Below are 6,180 nucleotides of genomic sequence, written 5' to 3'. Positions count from 1 at the left end.
ATGAAATTTGATATTTAGAAGGAACTCATGCCTCAGAGCTCTTATTTCAAATCCCAACCAGACCTGTTGACATTGGAGGGAGTTGGAGAGGGAACCAGAAATTTTGGGAAACATTTATAAATGTTGCAGATACGTGATTGATGTAACCAGACTGGATCTGCTCTCTTTGGGGGATTTAGAATGGGGTTTAGTGATTTGTTGAGTTTGGTGCTTCCGGACGTGCTGGGACAATGAAAATTGGTAGGTGTGTCAGGAAGCTACACAAATTAACTTGATAAAGTTGTTTTCCCCAATTCAACTATCTGGGGGGGGGGCTGAATGGGGAGGAAAAATTAGAAAATTTAGGTATCTTTAACTTACAAGTTGGTGATCGGATCTTGATGAATTTTGATATTTAGAAGAACCTTGTGACTCAGAGCTCTTATTTTAAATCCTGACCAGCATTAAGCCTCTGATTTTCCTTTTAAAGCAATCTATTGATTCTTAGAATCTTGCCAGAGCTCATACCATATGAGCTCTTGGCTCTTCCAACCTTGTCACAAGGGTCATATTAGCTCTTAGATCTTGTTATAATAAGAATTTATATGGTCTAGATAACCTTTAAGTTTGTTTTCACTGTAATTCCAAGCTAAAATTACATCATCCATGGAACCCCAAAACACATGCTTAAGAAAATACAACTCAAGTGCCCAGTTTTCAAGATTTTTGACATAAATATTTACAAACATACCTGACAAAAAGGGTTCTCATAGGAAGGCCCTTTATTTGTTGGCAATAAGAATTGCCAATGTGCTGTTTATCAGCACAGAACTTTCAGACAAGTAAGAATTGCCAATGTGCTGTTTATCAGCACAGAACTTTCAGACAGTAAGTTGAAAAAGTATGCTGATGTTCTCTGTACCCTGTACATTGCTGAGTACAACAAATTTATGGATAGTGTTGACCTCAGTGACATGGTCATTGGGCTGTACAGGATAGACATCCATGGAAAGCAATGGTATATACATCTCTTTTACTATTTCTTGGATGTTTTGTTGTCAATGCATGGTTGCTTTATCAGCATCATATGGGTCAGCACAGCCAAACCCACAAAAAGAGCCTCTTAGACCTCAAGAGGAAATGACCAACTACCTTATCTCTACAAGTGATGCAATTCCAAGATCTCATGAAAGACCTCTTAGAGAACAAGACTGTTCAACTCCAAAAACGCCAAAGCTAGCCAAACCAAAGCCATACAACAGTGTTTGCTATGATGGCATCCAGCATTGGTCAGAGGCAGTGGCTGATAAGAAATGATGCTGGCTCTGCTTATGCTCAATCTAGTGTTCAAAGTGTCAAATTTCATTGTGTCTAGTACAGAATGGAAACAGTTTCAAAACCTTTTATAGGCTACTTAATGACTTTTTGTAGACTATTTCTTCTTCTTTGTATTGTCAGTAAAAACAAATTTCCATGTTAGATTAGTGTATAGATTTTGTGGCTTGTGACAGGAGACCATGCCAATTGTAGTCATGACTGTATGTCCAGAATGAATGGATTAAACTGGTATTTTGTTTCAAACTCATCATATGTGAACTCATTTAAGGCTAACATTCAAAAATGGATTTTTTTTTTTAGCTCTATCATAATTCAGCCCTGAAAGGGTTAACAGAAAGCTGACTTTCTTCTGATTCTAAAAATGTACCTTTAATTTTTATTCTATAAATCATAAATATTAAATATGATTTTTTCTTTAAATTGCTTGTCAAAACAGAGACCAAACTTTCAATTTATTCTGACAAATTATTGATGAAAATTTGACCAAGAAGGGAGGATTCTTGTTATTGCCCTCACATTGTATCATTCTGTAGCAAAATGGGGGTGCTCCAAAAACCCATTGCTAGTTTTCAAGAATGCAAAAGAAAACTGGTCTCTCTCAAAAAGAGGTCTTTTACCCTAGCCTATAATTCTTATGTCTTTTGTTTCTTGAATTTGTCAGCATTGATTCAATTTAAGGGGAGAAAAGTTGAAATAACATTGATGCATAGCACAATTAAATGAAAATATACAATTTGGGCTACATATTTGAATGCTAGCAAGGGGGGGGAGGTAAGGTAGAGTGGAATTTCAGTCAAAATGTGTTAATTACATTTGTTCTAAATTTTATATGGTAGAAATTGTTTTCTTAGCTTGTTTACTTCTCAACAGCTCAAGTTATAAGCTTATACTTCTACCCTAAGTAATGCTAGAGTCACTCAGCCTAGCCTACCTCAATCTAACTGCTCCAACTTTTGGAAGTTCAATGTGTCTAAAGGCTTTTGTACGGGTTTGGACACCAAACAATGCAGCACATGGACTAATGAGAGCTTTTTTACCAGCTAAGTAGGAAAACCTTAAAGTGTACATTCTGGTTAATGCCTCACTCATATTTCCAACAAATTTTTATTTTTTATTTCTTCTTCTTTATGCTTAAACCAACGTTGCCAGAGGATGAAACAAAAAACGCGCAAGCACCCTTTAATAAAGACGACAAAATACAACCAAGACTTTGAAAACAAAGACGGCCATTACGGACAGTTCCTAAAGTGCTAAAATTGCCCATATTCAGTGTGTTTTACAACAGTTTTTAGTTCTAAAGTCAAAAGAACATTTTTCATGTGTCATGGCTTGTGCCGTGACAAGCAAATGGCCAGCTAAATGTAGTTGGATTAGTTTCAGATCAATTTTATTTTTTGTTGCTGTCCGGTTATTTCAAACTTCGCACCAATTTCGAAAAGAACACGGCAAAAAGGTGATCCTGGTTAAATTAAACTTCGCACAAAAGTTTTGAAAAAAAGACGGAAAAATTTATTCCACACTTTTTTTAGTTCCTCTGACTTTTTTAAAAATCCACATCATTTCATCCATGACAATAAAAAAAAATAGTATCAAAGAAGTTCTACAAATTGAAACATGGGCTATAGTGTTAAACATGATAAACTAGTGCTAAAGCAGTTCTTTCGTGGCAAAGTCAGACAAAGTTTAGCCCCTAATCTAACTTTACTTTCACCTTGCTTGTTTACCCTTGCTTTACCTTGTTCTGCTTTCATGGGAACACTGCAATTTTGCGTGATCCACCATATTTCATCTTTTTTAGCTGCAGGCTTATGCGTCAAAATGGTTAAACAGCTGTTAAATTTTTATTAGCTGCTAAAACTTATATAGCTCATTCCTACGGACATGCTGATCTTATGATCAAAATAAGGCCTGAAAAAGAAAGGTGAGTCTAGTCAAGCAAAAACACACAAGCAGCATTTTCAAGTGAAATCCCATTGGTAATTTTGATTAAAAGCGATATTTTAAAGCCTAAAAGCGATTGATGTTTATTTTAGATAAGTGTTTTCAATATTTGTCTAAAAAGGTATTACAATAATTACTGTTTGTAAATGATTTACCCTCTTCAATCCATCACTCATGACTAAAGTTATTTGACGACGACGTGAAAGTCTACTTACCCATAAAAAATCTAACAGAGGTACACCTAATGCAAAAGGCCTGGAATCCCTGACTCAGCGATTTGAGTCCAATTCCATGTTTATAAATCTGTCTAAGTGTGTTTTTTTATGATGTTAGTAGGATACCTCCTAATTACGCGTATCTTTTGCCTGGTACAAATGTCCCTTCTGAAAAATGTAGGCAAGACCTTTGTATCCATTTCGATACCCGGCTAAAACTTGATAAGCATGTTTCAGCAATCGTGAGAAATGCGAACTACCGTCTATGAAATGCGAATGACAACTAAAATGTCGGTATCTATACCGAACTGGCTGGAAGACTTCAGAAATAAAAGCTCTTCCAGATTAGGATCGTGTTTTTATGGCCCTAGCTTACTCACTATAAGACCAACATCAGTAAAAAAAAGTAGGCGTTTCCATTTCAACCTACCACCGGCCCAATGCTGCAAAATCTATCATTGAAATATAAAATACCCAAAATAGTGCTCCATCCTTTAAACCAATTAGTATAACTTTTATCTTTTAATACACTCTGTCTAAAATTTAAGCAACTTTAAGCATCTCAAATCTATGCGCCGCTTCACTGACTTCTTTGACGGGAGCTTTCGAAAACAAATGACTGAAAGCAATCCAATTAATCTCAAAACAATAGGAGGCTATAATTTATGTTGTAACGAAAATGTTCCTATGTTAATTCTACGCAGATACTTCAAAAGTGAAAAACCAACTCGTAATTTAAGAGTTGGAAACTTGTTATGTAATCAACTTAATGCCAAAAAAGTCTTGGTTGGTAAGACTTAGAGGCTTGTCAATATTGAATATGTTTACCAACGAGAAGGCACAAAACCGTTTTTTTTTCTGTAGGTGCGTTGTGTAATTGATCTCCGCTTTATAATATTAGACAACGTGGTAGATTGCTACTGAGTTTTAGAATCATATCCATAGTGCTATGATGTATTACTTGTGATGACCAAGGAAAATTAAAGATTTGGGCGATTTTTGAATTTAACCTTCAAAGGAAACTATAATTGCACGTGGCTTTGTTTTTGTGTGTAGCCAGCATCGGAGTAATTCTGATACTTGTCCCTAACTCTTCAGTCATAATTCTCCGTACTGAAATCCAAGTGACTCCAGATTTCTCCACAGAGTCTCCCAAGCTCCGTCGTCAATCTTTCATAGTGATTCATGATTTTTTTTTTCTCAGTTTGTGCCGTCGAAGGATCTCCGGACAGAACTTAATTGTTACTTCACATTTCACTATTTTTGTTTTGACGGGAACAACACTCTTATACTTGATTTTCTCCCGAAAAATCCTTTTTGTGCAGGTTAACACAAAATCACTCACTATAAAAAGCAAAGTAAAATCACATTGATTTTTATACAACAGTCAATGTCACAATGAAAAATTTTTCGCTTAGTAGAAAATGATCAGAAACATTTGCTAAATTTAACTAACAGTTACTCTACTTCAAGAATAGATGTAGTAAAGGGACAGGATTTGGATCAGCTACATGCTCTCTTATAGCACATATAATCCACGATATTAAATCTTCGAAATTGCTTAAAGTGACTTGGGCCACTCAAAATACAAACTCTTCTGCATTGTCAACAACAGCAACATCTTTTGAAAAGCTCCATGTAAACGGACGATTCCTATCACTCTCCCCACCACAAATACTACTTAGCGCATATAATATCAGTTGCAGTCTCGGCTAGAAATCAATTTCAGATCTTAGTTTTGAGTTTATTAAGTTCGGAAAACTTCCACTCTGGACTCTGCACTTGCAACTGAGTTCTAAAATGTTTTACTTTTAGGCAACTAGGATTTATTTCCTGAACCCAAGGTATTTCAGACTTAAGCTAGGTAGCGTAACGAAAAAAAATAAAAAAAGGAGTGCAGAACAAATTTTAGATATGTAAAACTGGAATTGGAAATATTTCTTATTCTGATCTTCAAAACTGTTTGCGATGGTCAGATTTATTTATTATTTATTTATTTATTAATACCAAATACGGTAAGCTTTCAAGCTTGTCACAAATTCAAGCTTATCGACACATCACTGGTTGGAATAATCTCCCAAAACTCCTTCCCCCTGTTATCGTTTATTTGTGGGACCAGTTTGATCAGGATTTCTGCTTTTCTCAAAGAAAAGTGTTTAAAACATACCAGACAGTTACAGGTCAGTTCTTTCGAAGTCACATTTCCAACAAGCTTTGATTAAATACAATCAAATCCAATAATCTTAGCAGCTAATAAATATTATAGTACTGCCACCATTTTACACAATATGGTTTTCTTTGTTTGATCCTCTTTGTGGATAGGTTTTTACCTGTCAAGAACATTAGACTTATATCTGAGTTTAAAATAATTTCAAATCTGTTGAATATCAAATATTTATTTGCATTCCTAAGCATCAGACAGTTCTTTACGCTGAAGTTTTTTTTAGTAATTTCAAAAGGGTATTTATTCTAGTTAAACAATCTTTGTGATTCAGATATCATTCTTAAAATAATGGAACAAAAATCGAACTTTAGCAAAAAGAGCAAGGTATAGACCAAGGAGCAGACCCCCCTAAATACGTAATAATTATTAGTAATATTTATACGTAACAATTAATAAGTAATAATTAATAAGTAATATTTAATAAACCAAGGAGCAAACCCCCCTTAAATACGTAATAATTTATTCTTTAAGCACAAAATATAA

This window comes from Artemia franciscana, chromosome 21 (genome assembly GCF_032884065.1).
Source record: "Artemia franciscana chromosome 21, ASM3288406v1, whole genome shotgun sequence".
NCBI classification, from domain to species: Eukaryota; Metazoa; Arthropoda; class Branchiopoda; order Anostraca; family Artemiidae; genus Artemia; species Artemia franciscana.
The sequence above is the reverse complement of the archived record's forward strand: the minus strand, read 5'-3'. Positions refer to the sequence as shown.